At 42.0% G+C, this 24,762-nt stretch overlaps 1 protein-coding gene and 1 pseudogene across 1 annotated transcript in view; both read right to left on the bottom strand.

The window, feature by feature from the left end:
* LOC113426134 (sodium channel protein type 4 subunit alpha-like) overlaps nt 1-17,440 on the bottom strand; it is a 145,031-nt gene extending 127,591 nt beyond the window's left edge. Inside the window, 1 exon segment of the mRNA XM_087945221.1 lies at nt 17,158-17,440. The gene's annotated coding sequence lies outside the window, so the exon portion shown is untranslated.
* A 4,674-nt stretch (nt 17,441-22,114) lies between these two features.
* LOC148128965 (U4 spliceosomal RNA) lies at nt 22,115-22,266 on the bottom strand (annotated as a pseudogene).
* Between the last annotated feature and the right edge of the window lie 2,496 nt (nt 22,267-24,762).

Below are 24,762 nucleotides of genomic sequence, written 5' to 3'. Positions count from 1 at the left end.
CACAGACTATGCCATCGTTGAAGAATAAACCAAAAAGTAGAGAAAAACAAAGTTGGAAAAAATGAAATAAATGCAGTAGTGTAAGACATGTGACAAGGCAGTCAGCACCCCTTCTTCTTTTGAAGGACATCACAAATGATTGATTGATTTTGTTAGATGTTTAGCCTGTCTTTATTACTTTATAAGGAACTCAAGGGGGAGAACTTATCTAATATTCCTTCCTCCTCTTAGTTTCCCCACAACCACAATCTAAGAAGTAGTTTAGGCTAGGAGAGAGTGACTGGTCACTCAGCCATTTTTTCAAGCCTAAAATGGGACTAGAACTTAGAATCTCTTGGTTTCTAGGCCAGCACCTTAACCACGACTTTGTTTAAAAAGGAGGAATATCAAAATAACTTGTAAGAATTGCACACGAAAACAGAATTGGAGGAAACAAACTTGTAAGGCTACAAACATCACAGAGAACAATTTTAGAATAATTTCCCATAGAATGATGCAAAAGACAAGAGAGGTTGTAGCAAATTACAATCTGAGATGGACCTTTTAGTCAGAAAGGAGACTAGGATGAGCAGTAATACTTTGCAAGATGCATCAAACCTGAAGTCAAGATGTTTGTTATTTATTTGCACAAGGTGAACTATCTTTTTATCTGAAAACTACTTGCTCTGCAAGGTGAGTGGCTGGGAGTGACAAGGAAAGGCCAGGTGAGATGAGGCACCCCTCAATGTGAGTGATGTCGAGTTGGCCATGCCCACCCAATCACACGACCAGCTAGCCACAACTACCCAGCCTGTCATTAGGGCAGAGAACTGGTTGTTAAATTATTTGAATCCCACCACTTTACTCAACAGTTTCAATGTGCAATTTCAAGAAAAGGGGAAGCTCATCTGTGATATGTGTTCACATGTGAAGGCATTTGAAGTAAAATTGGACCTCCTCATTAAACAAGTGAAGGAGGAAAACGTCTGCCACCTCCCTACTACTCAAAACCAACAGTCACATTCCCAAACAAAAAAATGTGTGGATTCACTGGAAATGTTGCAAAGGGAGTTTCAAATAAAATTTAAAGAGCTTCATGTACATGAACAGGACATACAGCTTTTCTGGAACCCATATTCTGTTGACATTGAAATTGTTGATCCAATTTACCAAATGGAACTGGCTGAACTACAAAATTGTGACTTTCTGAAAGATGCATTCAAGTCAAGCAGTCTTACTAATTTCTATACATCTCTCCTCTCTGAGATATATTTTAATTTCAGGAACCATGGCCTCAAAATGTTAGCCATCTTTAGCAGCACCTATGTCTGTGAACAGACTTTTCCCCAAATGAAATAGCTGAAAACACCAATCAGATCCAGACTAACTGATAAATACTTGCATCACTTGTTACGATTGGCAGTACCAAATATGGAACCGGACATTAATATCTCAGAGCCAAAAGCAGGCCCACACTTCCCACTGAAATACTAGTAAGTTTATGCTGGTTAAAATTTATCTTCATTTTAAGTATTGTATTATTATTTCATGTTTTTTTGCACTACAAATAGATACGTGCAGTGTGCATAGGAATTTGTTCATGTTTTTTTCCAAACTACAGTCTGGCCACCCAACAGCCTGAGGGACCATTATCTCTCCTTAATGCACCATTGGAGGTTGGAGTGGGGGGCTGTTGTGTTGTTTCTCACCTTCTTCCGCCCGCTTCCAATGTCTCTCAATGCCCATCTTGGGAGTTTTAGTTACAGTCTTAATTGGTGCAGTTCTCAGTCTGGTTTATTGTGTGGTCATCTGAAACATATGATCAGGAGTTATTTTGAAAGAAATCCTGTTTGTTTTATTCTTTTTTTTAATGGCTTGTTTTAAGGAACCTGAAGCTGCTGTTGTAATGAAGTTAGGCAAGTGGCAAGAAAGTTTCCACTCTTTTTCCCTTCTGGGAGGGGCTCTTATTAAATAAATAGATGCCTTGGATTGAGCAAGTACAACTTAGGAAGGACAAAGGCAAAATGGATTCCTAAATTGGCCATGCCCACCTAGTCACATGACCACCTAGCCACACCCACCCGGTCACATGACCACCTAGCCAAGCCCATCCAACCAATCATTAGGCAGATCAAACTATAGTCCGATCCCCCTCAACTGTCTGAGGGACCATGAATTGGGCCCCTGTTTAAAAAGTTTAAGACCCTTGAATTAATATTTCTCTTGGGGTACATATATTATAGTGCAAGGATGCTAATTGGCCAAATCTAACAGATGAAACACCTGGCTGAATCCTAGTCTTAGCAGCTGTATTTTGAAGTGAGGAAGGCTAGGTGTCTACTAATTAACTCATTTATGAAAGATCTCTATTCTATAGCTGGTAAATTACATCAGACCAGCCTGTTGCTATGCAATTGTCCTTGTGACTAAGTACAATTGTTGGATTTCACAGATCTGTGTGTACTCTTCCCCCGTATTTTCCCACTTTAAACAGATTTTCTTCTTTACTGGAAAAAAATATATATCAAGAAAAAACAACATATCTGTTCAATGTCTATTGACTGCAAGTGACAGAAAGAGTAGAACAGAATAACAGAATTGGAAGGGACCTTGGAGGTCTTCTAGTCCAACCCCCTTTACAAGCAAGAAACCCTATACCATTTCAGACAAATGACTGTCCAATTTGTTTTTAAATATCCCCAGTATTGGAGCACCCATAAGTTCTGGAGGCAAGTTGTTCCACTGATTAATTATTCTAATTTTCAATAAATGTCTTCTTAGTTCTAGGTTGGTTCTCTCCTCAATTAGTTTCCATCCATTGCTTCTTGTCCTGCCTTCAGGTCCTTTGGAGAATAGCTTGACCCCCTCTTCTTTGTGTCAGCCCCTTAGATATTGAAGTGCTACTATCATATCACCCCAGTCCTTTTTTTCCATTAAATTAGACATACCCAATTCCTGCAATTACTCTTCATATATTTTAGTCTCCAGGTCCCTAATCATCTTTGTTGCTTTTCTCTGCACTCTTTCTAGAGTCTCAACATGGTTTTATCATGGTGATAAAAACTGGATGCAGTATTCCAAACATGATCATCAAAGGCATTATAAAGTGGTATTAACAGTTCATGTAATATTGATTCTATATCTTTGTTAATGCAGCCTAGGATTTCATTGGCATTCTTGACAGCTGCAGCACACTGTTTAATGGAATGTTTAAAAACAACCATATCAGGAGCATAAGCCTCCCCCTCCCGTCAGGACAGAAACTATACCCCTAGTAAGTGTGAGAGTAGAATGAAAAATACAGTGAAGCTGATTCTCACAAAAGTTAAATCATTGGTCCACTTATCCCATTCTTATATCTATCAATTGCTCTGCCATTTAAAAAAACAACTTTTTTTTTTAAAAAAGTTCACCATTGTATTGCATGTTATTATTACAATTCATTGAATATATTTTATTGTTACAAAATCAATTTTTAAGTTTGCATCTGCCTCATTCTTACAAATTCTGGAATACCGGGGATGCTGCACATGGCATAAGTCTTCCACTTTGCTCCTCCTTTTGGCAAGCACATAAGCAAAGCAAGAAGCTATGTTCAGAATTAATACATTACACTCAAATCAAAAACAAAATTAATTGCTTCCCAAAAGGCCCTCTATGTATAAATCCATTTTGAATATTTGTAGCTTTCCAGTTTGTTTGCCTACGCACACAAAAAAAGCTGTTGGTCTTGCTTTGTATCATATGGTCTAATTTAGAATTGATGGCTCATATTCTGTTTAAGGTTTCCAAACTTGATACTGGAAATTGTTTTTATCAAGTGCTAAATAGCCAGGGGGAAAAAAACTTATGCTGAAAGGCCATCTGTCCAACACAGAGGTCATTCAGATGTCCAGCCCAAATCTGAATAAGAAGAGCAAGAAGTTGACCATAAACAGTTAGAACCAGCACTGTTGACAAAGAACTTATTCATGCTGAGATGAAATATGCTATATTTCTAGTTAAATTACAATAATTACTTCCATGGTTTGGAATTGATTTTTATATTTCATCAAAAAGAAGATTTACATTAAATATTTCCTCCTTTTTTGTAATGTATTAGTGTTCATATAAAGTGTTCATTTTACTCAGTTTTGAAAATTTTCATAGGAAATTAACTGAATGTGACTTGGGATCACTTCTTAGACAGGAGTCTCAAGGAACAGCAAGAAAATGCTTATATTTAATTTACATCTGGACATTACAACAGTAATGCATAAATCTCTTCTCAATGGCAGCCTCAAAAGTGAAGCATTATAAACACGTCTTTAAAACTTAAAATATAGAGAGATCAAAACAATGCATCTCATTTAAATTTGGAGAAATAATAATAATAATAAATTAATGGTTCAGAGAAGCCCTGCTCTGATACTTGTATGAACTGGTTCTCAGCATTTGTAGTGGGCAAGGTATCAACTTCGATACATGCCTATGTTGTCGCAACCATCTTTTCCTTCCTCAGCTTGCTACAGACTATGGGGAGAGGGAAAGATTTGGAATGCTAGCCCAGACAAAAACAAGAAATCATCACATGGGAGCCAAGGTCATCTCAACAGATGTTTGGCAAGGACTTGGAGTTGCCATAACAGATTTAACAGATTTAACAGATAGTCAGAGTTGGAAGGGACCTTGTAGGTCATCTAGTCCAACCCCACACCTAAGCGGGAGACCTTACACCATTTCTGACAAGTGGCAGTCCAATCTCTTCTTGAAAGTCTCAAGTGATGGCGCTCCCACAACTTCCGAGGGCAAGCTGTTCCATTGGTTGATTGTTCTCACTGTCAGAAAGTTTTTCCTTATTTCCAGGTTAAATCTCTCCTTGTTCAGTTTCCATCCATTATTCCTTGTCTGGCCTACAGGCGCTTTAGAAAATAGCTTGACCCTTCCTCTCTGTGGCAGCCCTCAAATATTGGAAGACCGCTATCATGTCTCCCCCTGGTCCTTCTCTTTACTAGACTAGCCAAGCCGTTCCTGCAACCGTTCATTGTATGTTTTAGCCTCCAGTCCCCTAATCATCCTGGTTGCTCTTCTCTGTACTCTTTCTAGAGTTTCAATATCTTTTTTATAATGTGGTGAACAAAACTGGATGCAGTACTCTAGGTGTGGTCTTACTAAGGCTTTATAGAGTGGTATTAGTACTTCCCTTGATCTTGATTGTATCTCTCTGTTAATACAATTTAGGATTGCATTAGCTTTTTTGGCTGCTGCTGCACACTGCTGGCTCATATTTAGCTGGTTGTCCACTAACACTCCAAGATCCCTCTCACAGTTACTGCTATTGAGCCTGGTTTCACCCAGTCTATCTATATGTGTACTTTTGGTTTTTCTTGCCTAAGTGTAGGACTTTACTTTTCTCTGCATTGAATTTCATTTTGTTAGATATGGCCCAGTGTTCTAGTCTGTCAAGATCCATCTTGAGCCTATCTTCTTGGGTGTTAGCTATTCCTGCCAGCTTAGTATCATCTGCAAATTTGGTAAGTTCCCCTTCTATTCCCTCATCTAAGTCATTAATGAAGATATTGAAGAGTACTGGGCCTAAGACAGAACCTTGTGGCACCCCACTGCTTACTTCCCTTCATGTAGACTTAGACCCATTAAGGACTACTCGTTGAGTACGGTTTGCCAGCCAGTTGCAAGTCCATCTAGTGGTGGTGCTATCTATTCCACTTTTTTCTAGCTTACTAAGAAATAGGTTGTGGTCTACTTTGTCGAATGCCTTGCTGAAATCTAAATATATTATGTCCACAGTATTTTGCTGGTCTACTAATTTAGTCACTGTGTTGAAGAATGAAATGAGATTGGTTTGGCATGATCTGTTTTTAACAAACCCGTGCTGACTGCTAGTTATTACTTTACTTGTTTCTAGATATTGGCAGATCTATTTTTTTTATTATCTTTTCCAGTATCTTCCCGGGTATTGATGTTAGGCTGATTGGTCTATAGTTTCCTGGGTCTGTTTTTTTTCCCCCTTTTTTGAAGGTGGGAACCACATCAGCTCTTTTCCAGTCCTCTGGTAGTTCCCCGGTACTCCAGGATTTTTGAAAGATATGGTGCAGTAGTTCTGAGATGACTTCTGCCAGCTCCTTTTAAACTCTGGGATGTAAGCCATCAGGCCCCGGTGATTTGTTTTAATCAAGATCAGACGGTGTTCTCTTATTATTTTTTTTGCGTATTTTAACTTTTATTTCTAGTCTGTCTTTTACAGTTATGTTTTTGGTGGGTTGAGCTATAGTTTCTTTTTGCGCGAAGACGGATGCAAAGAATAAGTTAAGCAGTTCTGCTTTCTCTCTGTTGCCTGTTACTTCCTTGCCATCTTCTCTCTTTAGTAGACCGACTGTTTCCTTGATTTTTTTTCTTGTTATTTATATGTTGGAAGAAACTTTTTTTATTATCTTTTGTTTTTGACTTTTGCTGCAAGTCTTTGTTCGTTCTGAACCTTTGCTATCCTGACTTCGTCTTTGCAGATTCTGGCTATCTGCTGATATTCTGCCTTAGTTGTATATCCTTCTTTCCATTTTTTGTACTTGTCCTTTTTTTCTTTCAATTTGCCAGAGAGATCTTTGTGCAGCCATGCTGGTTTCTTCTTGGATTTCTTGTTTTTCTTTCTCAGTGGTATTGTGCTGGTCTGGGCTTCTATGGTCATACTTTTTAGAGCTTCCCAAGATTCTTGAGTTGTTTTCCCCTTTAGGATTTTCATTCATGGAATCTTTCCCAAGTTCTCTCTGAGTTTATTGAAATCAGCTCTTTTAAAATCCAAGACTCTGGTGTTATTATGTTCTGTTGCTTGTGTTTGTGTTATGTTGAATTCTAATATGACATGGTCACTGTCACCCAAGTTTCCTGCAGTTTCAACTCCCTCTATCACTTCTTCTCTATTTGTAAGAATTAAGTCCAGTATGGCTGTCCCTCTAGTTTCACCCTCTACCTTTTGGACAACAAAGTTGTCAGCTAGGTTGGTTAGGAACTTATTTGATTTCTCACTTGGTGCAGAATTAGTTTTCCAATTGATATCAGGATAATTGAAGTCTCCCATTACTATTGTTGTGTGTTTCTTGCATATGTTTGTCAGTTGGCTGGCAAAAAGGACATCTATATTTTCTGCTTGATTGGGTGGCCTATAATATACACCTATGGCCATGTCATTCTTTTTTTCTTTTATATTGACCCATATGCATTCTAGGAGGTTTTCATCTTTGGTTTCATGCATTTCTGTAGCAATATAGTGGTCCTTTACATACAGTGCAACTCCACCTCCTCTTTTATGGGGTCTGGTTTTTTTTTTTAATAGTTTGTATCCTTCTACCAGTATGTTCCAATCATGCATTTCATCCCACCAAGTTTCTGTTATTCCAACTATATCATATTTACCTTCATGTATTTGTAGTTCGAGTTCACCCTGTTTGTTCCCCAGACTTTGTGCATTTGTATATAGGCACTTGAGATCTTTATGTCTGACACTGTGTTTACTGTCTACATAACCTGTGTTGTGCCTGCCTGCCCCTACCATAGAGACATCACAACACCTAATTGGACAATGTGACCTGAACGAAGGAGGGGAGGAAATTCATTCTTTAATTAGATGAAAATGGAGGGAAATAGCCAGAGTTGGTTTTGCTTCATGAGTGCCAAAATGATGTACTCAATAAAGTTATGCATAAAGAGATTGTCTCGACCTGCTGGCTTGGTTGGGTTTATCAGTTGGAACCTTGACATTAACCAATTCTCCCTTTTTAAACTTTCATTATCAGGTAATCTCTTTGGGGTCCTGAGCCCCAGCAGCCAACCCATTTACCTTCGGGAGGACTTCGGGAGGATTCAGGGAAGACCGCTGAGTTGGAACACAAGGAGGACCCAGCAGTGAAGTCCAGAGTAGGCTCAATGAAGGAAGTCCTACATCAAGCCCAAGCCGATTTCAGAGCAGCCCAAGCTGATTTCAGAGCCCGGGTGATGGCAGCCTGCCTGAAAGGCTGAGCAGAGAAGGCTGTGTGACAAGTGGTGCAGGAAGAAGCCATGGCAACTGGGGAACCTTTACCAGGCAGAAGAGTAGAAACTGGTGGAGGAGAGCACTAAAAGCAGCTGAGGCCAAGTTCCCATTGATTTCTTCTCAGACTTTGTTCCCCTGAGTGCCAAAGTGGAGAGTGGGGAGAACAGCAGAATGGGATGAGCTCATGGAGTGGAGATACCCAACTGCCTGCCACAGCCCATTGCTGGAGCAGCTGAGGGAGAAGTTTCTCCACCTGGACGTGCGTGGAGCTGAATCATGCTGGCCAAAGCTGTGGTCCAACCAGCCCACTCATCCCCCTGTGTCAGAGCCCAAGCCCGGCCATGGCAGCAGGGGCAGCCAGCCTCCCGTGAAGAGCTGCAGCCTCAACCAGCCCTGCTCTGAGGCAAGGCCCTGCAAGACAACACTGAGCTGTGAGCCCACCTACAGTTGCCGCTGGTCAGCCATCATCCTATCCAGGTGTGCTGTTGCCCAGCCATGGCCCTATCCACCTGGGTGTGGCTGGTTTCCTGGATATTGGGTGTCTCTACCTCCTCTAGTGGATCCTTCGTGAATAAAGGCCACATTTGACAGGAGTCCGGAGAAGATGGCTTTCTTCCTGAACTGGGTGTGGGCACACCTAGGCAGGTACGCCCCAGCCTATCCTGATGAGGTAAAAATGGTGAATGCCATCACCGCCAACCTCAAAGGGGAAATGGCAGTAGTGAGTGACGGGTCTCCATGATGAAGAGGTGCTGGAACTGGGAAACATCAATGCTTTCCTGGTGGAGTTTAGAGCCGAGTTTGAGGATTAGATCCAACTCTAAAAAGCTGATTTGGAGATACGGGCCCTCAGGCAATAGAACCGACTAATGACAGAATACATCCATGAGTTCCGGAGGATCACAGGCAGGGGTGAGTGTCAGCCGATTTGGGCCAGTTCAGGTGAACTGGATGTTAATTTTACATCCAGTTCGGTGAACTGGTAGTTCCGACAACCAGCTAGCCCCTCCCGCCCCTCCCAGGAGTCCCCATGAGGCCTGTCTGGCTCCCAGGTAAATGTAGGGAGGCTTCCTGAGAGCAAAAACAGGAGCAGGGGGTGCGACGGTGACCCCCGATGCCCCATTTTGGCTGCCAGGAGGCTCCAGGGAGGCTTCCTAGGCCCAAAACCGGGTGCAAGGGTGGTTTGGCTGCCAGGAGGCTCCAGGGAGGCCTTCAAGGGAGAAAGAAAGGAAGGAAGGGAAGGGAGAAAGAAAAAGAAAGAAAGAAAGAAAGAAAGAAAGAAAGAAAGAAAGAAAGAAAGAAAGAAAGAAAGAAAGAAAGAAAGAAAGAAAGAAAGAAAGAAAGAAAGAAAGAAAGAAATGAGGGAAGGGAAGAAAGAAAGAAGGAAGGGAAGGGAAAGTAAATGAGATAAGAAGGGATGGTTAGAGGGATGGATGGTTAGAAGGAGGGAGGGAGAGAGAGAGAAAGGAGAGGAAGGAAGGACCACAAACCCTGGCAGTAGAAGCAGTTCAGAGGATGCTTTGAAACGGTACAGCAATCCAGGGCTGGAAGAGACCTCAGAGGTCATCTAGTCAAACCTTCTGTCTCCAGCAGGAGACATCTGGGTTATTTTGGTGCCTTACTCAGTCACATGACCACCAAGCCACACCACCCAGTCACATGACCACCAAGCCACACCCACAGAACCAGTTGTTAAAAAATTTGAATCTTGACTCCTGGTCACAGGCAAGCTAAGGCGCTGTCTGGAGCAGCTACTGGTCTACCACTTCAGAGATGGCTTGAATTGGGAGTTGCTCCACACCTGCCTGTCCCAGGAATAGCTGACCAGTTCCATGACTAGTACTGGATGACAACAGTGGTGACAACATAGGAGAATAGAAGAACCCGAAGCCAAGCTAAAGAGGAGCTAAGAGCTGTGCCAGTGCCTCTACCAGCAGCTGCCTCCTCAGGAACCCCAAGGTGCAAAGCTGGCTTGTGCTTCTGATGTGGCAAAAGTGGCAGCCATTCTAGAGTAGCAGCTGCAAAGCTTCCTGGGTTTCACAAATTTTTCATCCTCGTTTGCAAAAGAAGCCCTGCTGATAACAGACCTTCTGAAAATGGGGAAGACGGAAATCAAGCCCCAGCCCAACCAACCCCTTCAGCAGACAATGGAGTGCCAGCAAGCCTTCGAGACCCTAAAAAGGTTGTTTGCAGAAGAACTGGTCCTGAACCCTGAAAAGCCTTTCATGATTCAGGCCGAAGCAGGTGATGTGGCTGTGGGGACAGTCCTCTTACAGAGAAACGACAGGGGCTAACTGCAGCCATGCCCCTACATCTCTTGGAAACTCACAGACACTGAAAGACAGTGGGTAGTATGGGAGAAAGAAGCATTTGCTGTCCGTTGGGTTCTACTGACCTGGCGACAATTTCTGGAGGGGAGCAAGATGCTGTTGGAGGTAGGGACTGATCACCTTTGCACCCCTCACGGATCTCACCCAAACAGGTCAGATGGGCACAGTACTTTAATCATTTTAACTTCACCTTGAAGTACATCCCTGGGGGGAAAAATGTCTGGCCGACTCCCTCTCACAAATGCCCCAGTACAAAAGCAGTAAAAAGCAGGTGGTCCACACCATTATTCCCCACCTCAGCAAGTGGCCCAGGTGACTACCAGATGGCAGATGAAGAGACAATCGGCTGAACCTGGTAACAAACTGGCCCAAAAACTTAAAGCCAAATTGCTGACTGACCCTTGGTTCAAAGACCACCAGCAACTTTTGACCATCCAGCAGGGGCTAGCATGGAAGGGCTCTAAATTGTACATCTTCAGTACTTTACAGATTCCAGTTCTACAGAGAAGCCATGACTCCAAGCAAGCCTGGACACTTCAGATTCCTGAAAGTATTGCATTTCATCAAGCAACAATTTTGGTGGCCAAAAATGAAGACATTGAGAGCTACGTCAAGAGCTGTGCAACTTGCATGGCGATGAAAAAGCAACAAGGAAAGCCCCCTGGGTTCCTACAGCCAGTGGCTGATCTAATGCAGCCTTGAGAGGAGATTGTGATGGACTTTATCATGGAACTTCCTGAAAGCAACAGGAATACAGTAATCTGGACAGAAATCAATCTGTTCTCAAAATAAGTGCATTTCAGAGTCTGCCACAGTCTACCTTCAGCCCACAAGCTCATGAAGCTGTTCCTGAGTCATATCTACTGCCTACATGGAATGCCGAGAAGAATGATATCAGATTGGGGGTCCAGTTTACAGCAAAATTCTGGAGGTAATTCATTAGATCAATTGGTCCCTCCCAGGGCCTTAGTTCGGCTTTCCATCCGAATACAAATGGTGTGGCAGAATGAGCTAATGTAATAGTGGAGCAGTATTTGAGGTACTATGTCAACTATTGGCAGATTAATTGGACAGAACTCCTGCCGTTTGCTGAAGTGGCATACAACAATGCAGTCATAGCAGCGTGGGACTCACTACCTGAACGCTGTGGAGTTTGTCTCAATCTCCGAGTACCCTCAGGAACCCCCTTCCTTGGTTACCCACAGAGTGGGTAGAGATTCTGCAGGGCACTTGGGGAAATGTAAAATGAGTGCTAATTAAAGCAGCAGAGATTCAAAAAAGTCAGGCAGATAAGATGAGGTCCCCTCAGAGACCTTTCCATGTGGGATAGAAGGTTTACCTCTCCACGAAATACTTGAAGCTAAAGCTGCCTTGCAGGAAACTAGGCCCTAAATTTCTGGGACCATTCCCAATAGTGAAAACGATTAACCCAGTTATGGTGGAATTGAAGCTCCCTCCTCTATTAGGGAAAATTCATTCAATTTTCCACAGTAGTTTGTTGAAACCAGTAGAAAGATCAGAATTAAGGCCAATAGCCTGACTGGATGGAAGGGGAGACTCACAACAAAATTAAATGGATTTTAGACTCCAGATTATACAAGGGAAAGTTGAAAGTTATTTGGTTCAGTGGAAAGGGTACCCCTTGTCAGAAGTCTCATGGGTAAAAAGTAGGGACTTAAGAGCGGTGAGGCTGATCAAAAAATTCCATGTGGAGTATCCCCAAAAAACAAAGGAGGATCTTGTGGGGGGTGGAGTTGATCAGTCATTAACCTGTGCCTATGCTTAATACTTTCCAGGTGCTTTTCTCTTGGTGAAGGGGAGCCCCCTGTTAACTTTGAAATGACTTCAGCTGAAGCCATGTTTATTTTTGCGTTGTTTCTTAGTTGCCATTCTTGGAGAGAGGAAGGGAGGGAGGGCATTAGAAAGGACTGGAATGTGGTGTCTTAGCCTACTAGACAAAACATCAACCAAACTAGACAAAACACCAACCAGATGCAGCGTGTGAACCAAGATCATAGCAACGAACATCTGTGGAGATTGAGAGGGAGCTACAGTTGGACTGATTGGTTAACATGATCCAGGACACTGAAGGAGATGGGAAGTTTCTATTCTTTTTATTACTCTGAAACATGGGAATTACTCAGAGCTTCACCTTTCTAAGTGCCGATACGATGTACTCAGTAAAAGGTCTTCAAGCCTGAATAGAGTTTCTGAGTCTTGATTCAATTGGGTTCATTGCTCGGAACTATGACACCATGTGCTTATACTTCCCAAAAACTCACCAAGACGTTGGGCAGTGTGGGAGAAGAAAGATTTCACTGTGAGGTGAGCATTGGTGGCAATTTCTCAAAGAAACTAAAGTGCCTTTGCAGATGTGGACTGACCATAAAAATTTGGTAGCACTGAGAACCCCTCCCCAAAAGCTCTCCCCCAAACAAGTCCAATGGGCCCAGCACTTTAATCAATTTGACTTTGGATTGAAGTACATCCCAAGGGAGGAATTTCCTAGGCAGATGCTCTATCCTGCATGCCGCAGTACAAAAGTAACCAAGAAGAAGCTGTAAATGCAATCATCTCCACAAAGCAGGGGGCAGCACAAGCAACCATAAGCAAACAGGCAAGGAAGAAGTGGCCAGATCCCAGTGTGAGCTGACTCAAGAGATGGAAAAGGAATTATAGTCTGATACCTGGTTTGGAGCCCATGGGAGCATTGAGAGAAGGGCTAGCATGGGACAAGCTATATGTTCTCAAAAGCCTATGAGTCCCAGTCCTGAAATGGAGCCATACCATCAAGCAAACTGGCCATTTTGTGTTCTTAAAGACTTTGCATTTGATTAAGAGACAGTTCTGCTGGCCAGGCATGAAGAGAGACATAGAGAGCTGTGTGAAAAGTTGTGCAGTGTGTGCGGCAGTGAAAAAAGACCAGAGAAGAATCCAGGATTGCTACATCACATGGCAGAGCCAACCCTGCCCTGGGAAGAGATCACAATGGACTTTATATCAAGCTCCCGGACGGGGGAGGGAATGCTATGATTTGGACAGTAATAGATTTATTTTCCAAGCAAGGCCACTTCATTGCCTGCTTGAGCTTCCCATCCACCCAGAGACTGGCTAAGATGTTTCTTCAACGTATTTACCAATTGCACAGGGTTCCGAAGTGGGAGGTCAAATTCACTGCTAAGTTCTGGAAGGAATCTGTAAAACTGATAGGATCCTGCAAGAGCTTAGCTCAGTGTTTCATCTGAGTACAAACGGAGCCTCCGAACAAGTGAATGCCGTGATAGAACAATACCTACATTGCTATGTCAACTATCAGAAATCTAACTGGGCAGACCTCCGGTTGCTTGCTGAGGTTGCGTATAATTATGCAGTCCATAGTAGCATGGGACTCATCCCTTTTAAAGTAGCTACAGGAGTGGGATTTGTATCTATGCCAGAGTACCCTAGGGAGTTCCCTTCCTCTGTAAGCTCGACTGATGGGTTGATTCCCTCCAAAGTGCCTGGGGAAATGTAAAGCAAACACTAGCTAAAGTGACCAAAAGTCAAAAAAATTCAGGCAGACAAGAAACCCTTCCACATGGGGGGGATATATTTGTCTACAAAGTATCTTAAGCTGAAAGTACCTTGCAAAAAACTGGGCCCAAAGTACATAGGATCTTTCCCCATAGTAAAATTCATAAACCCAGTCACAGTAGAGTTAAAACTACCTCGCCTATTAGGAAAAGTGCACCCTATATTCCACTGCAGTCTGCTTAAGCCAGTGGTGGGGTATGAACAAAAACTGACTAAGATTGCCCCAGGTCCAACTATAGTGGGTGAGGGGTGAGAAACACTATGAAGTTAAATGGATTCTGGATTCTAGACTATACAAGAGAAAACTCCAATACCTAGTCCAGTAGAAGGGATACTTAATGTTTACCAGATGGGTAAAAGTGCAGAATGTGAGGGCAGATAGATTAGTAGAGAAATTTCACGCAAAATATCCCCAGAGGTCAAGGGGCTCTTCCTGGAGACCAATCGCTTCCCCCCCCCCCCCCCCAAAAATAACTAATGTATATGCTTATTATTTTCCAAGTGCTTCTTACTTTCTAGGGGATGTCCAACTATCAACTGATGAAGGAGGGGAGGAAATAATTCATTCTTTAATTTGGCAAAAACCACGGGAAATAGCTAGTGCTGAAATGATGTACTCAATAAAGTTATGCTTAAAGAGATCGGATTGTCTCAACTTGCTGGCTTGGTTGGATTCATCAGTCGGAACTTTGACATTGGCTTTAAGGAAACCTTGAGAAGCACTCCAGAACTATAAGAAGAGCTCTTTCTGAACTATAGCACTCAAGCTGAGTTTATACAATGTGTTGAACGTCAAATATTGGTTAGCAACATATAGTTATAGTATATTATAATATGTGACTGACTACTTCCCATTTTTAGAAGTGGCTAGATTCTCATAATTAACATATAAACCACGCTTTAGCTACTTTAGCATATTGTCTGAGTGCAAGATCTGAAGGTCTGATGATATTTATTAGAAAACTAGACAAACGTGATCTGTTAGGTCATTGTTCAAAATATTTCCTTAGCTAATCTAAGAACTGACATGGGCAAGCAAAGCAGCAGTGTGAATAGGAGTGACTTCCAGCTTCCTGTGAGCTTTCACATTTACTTTCCTTGTGGGAAGCTGGCAGGGAGCATTGGAAATTATGATCACATTGACAACTTTGCGAATTTTCAAATGCACGGGAGTAATGATTCCCAGATTTTGGATGGATTTTTTTTAGGATAACACATCTGAGATACAAGTGATTCAAAAATTGTTGCCCTATGAAGCAATAATTGAAGGTTACAAGCAAACAGTAAAGTTTTAGTAGAATATAGATTCTTAGCCTTTCCCTATAGAATAATTCTTAAAGTTCTTTGAAAGGACACAGGAAATATCAGCATGAAGTAGTTAAATGAACAGATTAATATACAAGTACTCCTGGAGTTACAACAGTTTATTTTGTGACTGTTCAAAGTTACAATGGCATTGAAAAAAATGACTTATGACTGGTTTTCAAACTTGCATCACCCCCATGGTCACATGATCAAAGTTCCAATGCTTGGAAATGGACTCGTATTTATAACGGCTGCAGTGTCCGGGGGTCATGATGTGATCACCTTTTGCGACCTTCTGACAAGCAAAGTCAATGGGGAAGCCAGATTCACTTAACAACCATGGCAAGGAAGATTGTCAAACAAGGCAAAATTAACTTGTCTTGCTTAGCAACATAAATTTTTGGCTTAATTGTGGTCACAAATCAAAGACTTCCTATGTTGTCTGTCCCCCGCTCTGCTTTTCATTCAGGGTACCTGAATGAGTCCTAACTAAGAGAAAGATTTTCTGGCACACTCCAACAAGAGCCAAGTTTAACTGAACAAAATGCACATTTTAAAGTACTTTTGATCTTATGCTGGATATTTTTCTCACCTAATTCTACACTGGCTTGAGTCCCAGCACTTGTTATTTCAGGAAAATAAGATACAGTTTTATTTAATAAGTCTATCACATAAACAATTATTTTATTTTCTGGATATTCTCTATGGGAAAGTGGTTAGTCATCTAGCACAAAGTCCTCCATCAAGGCAAAGAAGGTATCTACTATTGCTTCCCCTCCTCCTTTGGCAGGGCCTGGAGTAGGGGTAGTTGAAGAGCAGTTTGCTTTAATAGTTCAGCTTCCAATGCAGAATGTTCTTCATTAAGCACTGGAATGAATCAAACCACACCATAACTGGGCACAAAGATCCTTTTTTTTTTGGTGAGACCTCACATGCACCACAACATTTGAATAATGTTCTTGCACTTTTGACCCAGTCATATCAAATCACATACAGGGAATATCAGTAATAGCCAAGCAAGGAATAACATTCACTCAATATAAGGACAGTTCATTTATTTTCCCTCTTCTCCCAGGATTTCAAATCGATCTTGGCCTCAATCCTAAACTCATCCTTCAAACATATAGTAAACAATACAGAGAAGTATGTTTCTGAACATGGGCCGTAGTCTCTTTTGGCCATTATTTGAGCTGCTGGGCAACCTACTGATTTCTGAGACTTCCAGGTCAAGAGGATACCAGATGGCTTGAAATTCTTACTTAATACTTCCACGGATGAAATCCAAATTCAGAACATATCCTACTTTCTAAATGCTGCCTTAGCAAATAGCACTTATACGTCCTTCCATGTAACCCCCTGTGTGGCCTGTGTTTATATTTAGAGTGATAGACGAAGACGCCCAGAGCTGGGGTATTTCTGCTTTTAAAGCCAAGATTCAAGTCATCCTCTGAAGCACGAAGAGGATGGAGTCTTAGCTCTCTGTAAGCCCTAAGCAGCTTCTTGGTCATCTCAGCCATGTCCTTTACCTCTTCTTGCACATGTAGTTGGTCCACAGACACCCCTTTTCCCTCCCAAGCTCTCTTCTACTTTCCCGTCTCTCCACTTCTCTCTCCAGGCCCTTCTTTCCCTTTCCACATTGTAACATTGTGAGCCGCTATAACCACCGGGGACTTAAAGAAGGAAGGGGGGTTGCTTTGTTTTTTTTTGGGGGAGGAGCACACACATAGCCAAACATTCCTTCTGCCAAAGATGTGATAGCAACAGCATTAGCAGTAGCAACATATAATTTTCCCTCAGGGTAATCGAAGCAAAGCATGAATAATTAGCCACGCAAGAAGACATGGAAGTTAAGGAACTCATCCTGTACCAGGGAGAGAAAAGAGCAGAAGACGATTTGTGAGGCATGAAAGCTGCCAGCCAGCAACTGGGATTTTGTTGCCTACTTACTGTTTGACGGTGTGAGCAATATCCCACCAAAGACCCTTTTAGGGTCCAATTTTCTCTCCCTTCTAACTGGCTTCGGGAGTGGGAGCTTGGAGACGAGCTGTGCCTGTTGGCAGAACAGCTGCTGTTGCCTTCAAATGGTCATGATGAAACCTGAGGCCCTCAGGCTTCTTCAGGTAGCATCCTCCAATCTCTCAGCTTTGGCATTCACTCCTCTGGGCAGCCAGTCAAGTATCAGATAGTCCTGTAACTCGGCTGCTCTACTTTGTAATGTGCTGGATGGTACAGCCTTCCACGAAGGCTCCTAGAAGGAATATGTTTCTCTACCCATATCAAAAAGAAGGAAATACTTGGGGATGGTGGATTTTGTTCCCCTTTAAAACCAGGTACTTCCTACCTTCTCCACTCCCACTTGCTCTTTTAAAACTAATGAGGCAATTGAGAAAGGCAGTCTTCTTCGTTCTAGTGGCTCTGATCCTCCTAGCTTCCCCATTATATCTCTCATTGCTATTTAAGTGGTGCCTCTGAATTTTGATCATATGACTATGCATCTGAATTTTGATCATATGACTATGGAGATGCTGCAATGGTTGTATGAAAAACACTTACAAGCCACTGTTTTCAGTGCTGCTGTAACTTTGGTTACTAAATTAATTGTTGTAAGTCAAGGACTACCTGTATTTTATTTTTTCATAATCATGCTGTTCTTCAATATCTCTTCACTCAACTTTTATTTCCTACCAGTGGACCATTTGTTTGTTCACTGTAGCTGAAGCAACTGCAATTTCTCCCTCTCCCCTTCTATTAAAGAATTGAGATACATGTGAACTAGAAACTATTTTAAAAGAAAAGAGGTGTTTCCCAGACAGGGAGGAGGACTCAAGTGGGAAATTAGCCTTGGATCATTTTGTGGCTGCAAGAGATCCAGGAATGACACCACCTATAGTAGACTGTATAGAAACCTATCTATAGTATAGATACTATAGTATACTAATACTATAGATTATATATATATATATATGGCATTCAAGAATTGTTAGATATTTTCCCGTCATTGTAGTTGTGCTTTTAAAGTTGCAGCGTTTCGGCAGAATCTCATCTGCCATCATCAGGCTTCTGTATTGAGTTCGCCTCCCAGAAGCCTGATGATGGCAGATGAGATTCTGCCAAACGCTGCTACAACTTTAAAAGCACAACTACAATGACGGGAAAATACTCTAACAAAGCTGAATGCCATACATGTAAGTACCATGAAAACTTAAGAAAATACACACACACACACACACACACACACATATTATATATATATATATATATATATATATATATATATATATATATATATATATATAAAAAACAAAGTAGTTCGCAGTAGTTCGCAGTAAATAGTGGGGTATCCCAAGGTTCTGTCTTAGGCCCAGTACTCTTCAATATCTTAAATGATTTAGATGAGAGAATAGGTTTTACATTTAGGCAAGAAAAACCAAATGTACAACAACTGGCTCAATACAATAACTGCATGTATGGATGTAGGAATCCAGGTTAGAGTCAGTAGACAATCACTTAAATATGAACCAACAGTATGTTGAATCTGCCAAAGAAGCCAATGGACTCCTAGGCTGCATTAACAGAGATATAGAATTGGGTGTGTCTAGTTTAATGGAAAAAGGACTAGGAGTGACATGATAGCAGTGTTCCTATATTTGAGGAGATGCCACAAAGAAGATGGGGATCAACTTATTTTCCAAACACTTGCAGGCAAGACAAAAAGCAATTGATGGAAATTAATCAAGGAGAGAACCAGTCTAGAACTCAGAATAAGTTTCCTGACAGTGACAACAATTAACCAGTGAATCGGCTTGCCTTCAGAAGTTCTGGGTGCTCCATTCACTGAAGGTTTTAAAGAAGAGATTGGACAATCATTTGTCCAGAATGTTTCAGGGTCTCCTGCCTGTGCAGGAGGTTGGACTAGAAGACCTCAAAGGTACCTTCCTTCTCTGTTATTCTTTTATTCTATTATTCTATCTTTTCCCAAGGTAAGGCAAGCAATGTGGGGAAATTCTATGTATTATATCTTCTTCTTCTTCTTCTTAACATATTCCCACAGGTGCAGGATCCGTTTTTCGTATCACTGAACACCACTTTGCACAGTCAACTGCATCTCCAGGGTACAGGCCTGCAGCTTGCGCATCTTTATTGATGGTGTTTTGCCATCTGTGTTTTGGATGCCCACAAGGTCGCCGGCCATTGACTTCTAGTTGGTAAGCAGTCTTGGCAATGGTGGAAGGTGCTGCTCTCTGGACGTGTTCATATCAGCAAAGCCGGCCTTGTCTCACCTTCTCTGTAACTGGTGCCACAGCAAAATGTTGTTGAATGGTGTTATTTGTGGTGTGGTCAAGAAGGGGTATACCTGATAACTGACGGAGCATTTGCATTTCCATGGCATGTATTACATAGGCAGAATATAATAAATTAGATGATGATGATGATGTTGATGATGTTGATGATGATGATGATGATGATGATGATGATGATGATGATGTTGATGATGATGATGATGATAGACATTCAGACAGACAGACAGACAGACAGACAGACAGACAGACTGTTAGATACCAGGCATACCCCTTCTTGATCACATCACAAATGACAGACAGACAGACAGACAGACAGATGATAAAGAGTGAGTGAGAAACACAATGATTTTCAGAGGGAAAAATAAGAATCGACTCCATATTAAACATTTTGGAGTACTGTGATAAAATTGTGGCATATATAGTATATGATTTATTAGTAAAATACACATATGCATAAGGAAATGTATGGGTATTTCAAATCAGAGGAAATTAAAGAATGTACACTAAAATGGCAGGAATATCCAACACCCAGAAGACAAGTGTCAACCCTGAAGCTGGCTTGACCAAGGCCATTTTGAGGCTTCAGTGTTGCCACACTGGAGCTGAGAGATAGGAAGGGGGAAATTAAGATAGAGGGGGCTTGTAGTCAAAACAAAATACTTTCTCCTGGGAACCAAGGACATTTCCACAGGTGGCCAGGAAGAGGAGGAGTGATGTCACCCGATACCCGGACGGGACCTTGATTGGACCACATGACTGACTGGGAAGGAGGAGAAACTTTTATTTTAAATTAGAAGAAAACCATAGGAATATTCAGAGTCAGTTTTCACCAGCTTATGCCAATTTAATATGTCCAATAAACCAATTCTTTGAGGAACCTTCTTGCCTCTGAGCTCTGTTTAGTGTGGATGTATTACTTGGAATCCTGACAGGATCCAAAAAGATCTTGGCAGACTTGAACAAAAGGCCCTATCCAATAACATTTATAAATCCTTAGTAAGACTATACCTGGAATACTGCATCCAATTTTGGCCACCACATTTCATCACCGGTGATTTTTAAGAAGGGACTAAACAGCCACCTATCTGAAATGGTTTAGGGCAGGGTGTCAAACTCAAGGCCTGCAGGCTGCTTAGATCTGGCCTTCAGGACTGCCCTGGAAACAGTGAAGGACCAGCCCGTGGTGCCTCTGCCAGCTAAAATGGAGCTCAGGAGAGCCACGTGCAGCTCTCCAAGACTCTGTTTTTGGCTGTGATGGCCTCCTGCAGCCCTGTTCAAGCAAAAATGGAGCTCTGGGAGGCTGCAAAAGCTGGCCAAACCCCCTTGTCATGCTCCCCAGGCCCCCCCGCTGCTGCTTGTGCCGCCGCCGCCACTTCTGCCGCCGCCGCCGCTGCTGCTTCTGCCGCCGCCGCTGCTGCTTGTGCAGCTGCTGCCGCACTTGTGCCCCCGCCGCTGCTGCTTCTGCCCCTGCCGCCGCCGCTTCTGCCCTCGCCGCCGCTGCTGCTTCTGCTGCCGCCGCCGCCGCCGCTGCTGCTTGTGCTGCCACCGCTGCTGCTTGTGCCGCTGCCACCGCTTCTGCCCCCGCCGCTGCTGCTTCTGCCGCCGCCCGCCGCTGCTGCTGCTGCACCGAGCCTCCCGGTCCTCGCCTTCCAGTCCTGCCGCATCCAGCTGGGCCATTTGCAGGAGGAGAGGTAGGCGCGAGGCGGGCGAGCTTTCTTCCCCCCACCCCGCAAAATTTGGTCAGAAAATTTGGCTGTGATAAAAAATAAATAATTTTTAATAAATAATTAATTAATTTATTTTATTTTATGTGCGGCCCAAACCAAATTTTCATCTTCTAATGTGGCCCAGGGAAGGTGAAAGGTTGGACACCCCTGCTCTACAACATTAAGTATTATTGCTAATCACTTCAGAAAATAGTTTTTCTCTGTGTTTCAGACATGCTTCCCAGCTCCTCAGAATGTGGTGGGCAGAATTCTTTAGATGATCTTGATATTTAAATATGAGGTAAGTAAATGAGTCAGGGGAAATTTCAGTTGGCTTTAATGGAGATTTTCTCCATGATGATCTAACCCTAACCCTAACCCCACACTTGACTCTATCAACTGTGCATTCATTGCCACTGTGACTGACTCCATTCATCTTGCTGGAGGTCATACTCTTCTTCTTTTTCCTTCCACTCTTTTCCAACATTGCAGTCTTCTTCAGATAATTATGCAATGTGTCTGAAATGGAATAATTGAACTTGTGTCTCAATTGAGAAATCTGGTTTAATTTGTTCAATGATCCAGAAATTTATTTTCTGGCTGTCCATAGTATTCTCAAAAATCTTCTTCCAATACCAAAGCTCACAAGCATCACTACACTTCCTATTCTTCTTTTTCTTCAAAATCCAATTGCCAAAATATTTGCTTCCAGTCAGTGACAAATAGGGTATAGCACTTAGCAATAGCACTTAAATTTATATACCGCTTCACAGTGCTTTACAGCCTTCTCTAAGCAATTTACAGAGTCAGCCTATGGCCCCCAACAATCTGGCTCCTCATTTTACCCACCTCAGAAGAATGGAAGGCTGAGTCAACTTGAGCCTGGTGAGATTCGAACTGCCAAATTATAGGCAGCCAGCAGGCAGCAGAAGTAGCCTGCAGTACTGCACTCTAACTACTGCACCCTTGTGGCTCTTATAAGTTTTCATTTAGCAATAATCGCGCCTTGGATAAATCTCATTGGCTATGATACTCCACTGCGCAATGCAAAGAATGTATGCCTACATTCCATGAAATGAATGAAATTGTGATATCATGCCATACCCAAATATTAAACATACAAGGGAAAACTCTTGTGACTCCTCCATGTTTCTTCAAATAAGGCAAAAGGCAAAGACATTTTTCAGTTTCTGCCAGTTGTTTCTTAGGGGCAAAGTCCTGTTCAGTTTTCTGTCTATGGAGATTCTCAATCCAAAAGGTGTTTTTCCAAATGACAATTTGACTTTCTTGGGGGGGGCGGGCTTCCCTTTTAAAATATTTCACCTCTCATCCAAGAATCTTCTTCACTTCTCTTGTTCAGCTTTCCGCTACTGTATCCAATGACAGTGCTAACAAAGAGATATGGGATCACACTGCCCTCCTCAGGCATCCCCCAACTTTACCAAATATTGCATTTTTCTTCTTTCCAAATGTATTATCATGTAGTCTAATTTAGTAACAATCACACTTGAAAAACTAAGAAATCAAATGATTGTATCCTAATCAAGCTGGATATCTAAAATGTTGAGTATAAAGAACAGGAACCAGAGTAGTTTAACTGGTTTATCATATAGACATATATTTTAATTTTATTCTTTCCATTATTAAATCAATAGGATATTAGTTTGTATATTTTTGAAAAATAGGGTAATATGTGTTTACTAACTTATTAAGTAGTCAATTTTAAAATCAATTAAATGTCATTTTTGTTTTTGCAAAATATTGGTTTATAATAGTACAAACTATTATTTTTTTACTTATTTTGATTTGGTAAATCATGGTTAAACAATCCAGTTTAAGGGTTATCTTAAAAATGAGAATGCAGATGAATCACAGAACAAATTATTGATGGAATAAATCAGTCCAGAGTTCTTTCCAGAATGAATACATTTGTCAGATTGAAGAAATGACTCAGGAGCCAAGTCATTTGCAGTGTATGTAATATTGAGGGGTGGGGAGGGGATTATTTGTTTCTGACATTGAAGTTCAGCATTGATTGTCTTGTCTCATCTCAGGTTAACTCAATACAATCTTCCTGTCACAATATATAGCTCATCTCATTGTAACCTGTGTAGAAAAAATACTTGCAAATCCTTAAAGAGGGAAAGTAGCTTGATTTTTTCACAAAATTTTCACCATTCACAGCACTGGTTTACCCTTCCCTGGCTCTGACACCAGCTAGAGTACAGAAAAACTCAAAGGAGGGGTGCAAGATTGGAAGATTTGGAGACCTGGCCCATAAAATCAAGAAGAGTTGGACACAACTGAACGGATAACATAATTTTTTTCCATACAATCTGACAAATGTATTCGTGCTGGTAATTTCAATCTATGAAAATAATTAGGATTCATGTAGTTTTAGTGTTACCAGATCTCTGGCAAAAAGAGGGCATGTTCTCCTTTTATTCCTCTGTCTGGCAGGCATAGCCTTAAAATCAAATATTGCCCGGTTTGCTTTTTGAGTACTAAATCTGTTCCTGAACAACTCCCCACCCCCAGCATTTCCTAATAAGTGCTAACTACAAGTTAACAAGCTTAAATCTATGACCTTAACTAGTTGGCTTATCCTGCTAGCTGAACTTGAAAAAAATCTCATTAATTACACAGAGAAGGCAAACCTAACCACATTCCTGTGTCTGAAAAAACAATCTTTCCAATGTTGGTAAAGTAATGTAATATATAAATAGGCTTAAATACTTTTTTTTGGTAGTTTCTCACTGTAATTTTTATTGTGGATGCCAAGAATGTTAAACAGTTAATGTGTCCTCTCCTCACCTACCCCCATTTGTCCTTCTTCCCCCTTTTAGCTATCTAGTAGCTATCTACCATATGTAGATGGTTCAGACTTGGCGACTTGGTGCACCGCTCCGTTCGGATTTGCTTGGGCAGGTCCTTCCAGCGCAAAGGGCTCAATGGGTTGATCCTGAGGGGCCTAGCCCCAAACGTGGAGGTGGCGGGACATTTGAAAAGGAGAACAAAGCCACTCTGGTTTGCTCTCCCTTCCCAACACTGTATTCAGGGTGAGGGCCCACGGGCTTACCCCTTGAGCCCCTTGCACCAGAGTGTGCAAGTCAATAAAGTGATCCTGCGGGGCCTTGCCTCAAACGCCGTGGTGGCGGCAGGATTTTTTCTCACCCCTGAATTGTGCTTTGTGGCGGGGGCCACCTCCAGCGCCCCCCTGCTGTCTCTTAGCACCCCCCTGCCAGCCCCCTTGCCTCTTAGCATCCCCCTAAGGCATCCCACTGCCCCCCAGGGGATGGTACCGCCCACTTTGGAACCACTGATCTAGCAAATATTTTGTATGCTCTAGTTAGTAGAGTTAGTAGAGATATTACTGAAGAAAAAGCTACACAGGATTAGGTTTACAACTCTTAATGCCTTTTTGATTATGTAGTTACAGTGGGCTCTAGCACTTAGATCATTTGAGATGAGTACTCCAAGGTCCTTGACAAAGTTTGGATCCTCAACAAGGTCTTGACTATTTAGCTTGTATTTTATTTTCTGAT

Source organism: Notechis scutatus, chromosome Z, assembly GCF_049901735.1.
Source record: "Notechis scutatus isolate UNSWTSFEM ecotype Mainland chromosome Z, rNotScu1.2, whole genome shotgun sequence".
Lineage (NCBI taxonomy): Eukaryota > Metazoa > Chordata > Lepidosauria > Squamata > Elapidae > Notechis > Notechis scutatus.
Note: the sequence above shows the minus strand (reverse complement) of the source record. Positions and strands in the feature narration are given on the sequence as shown.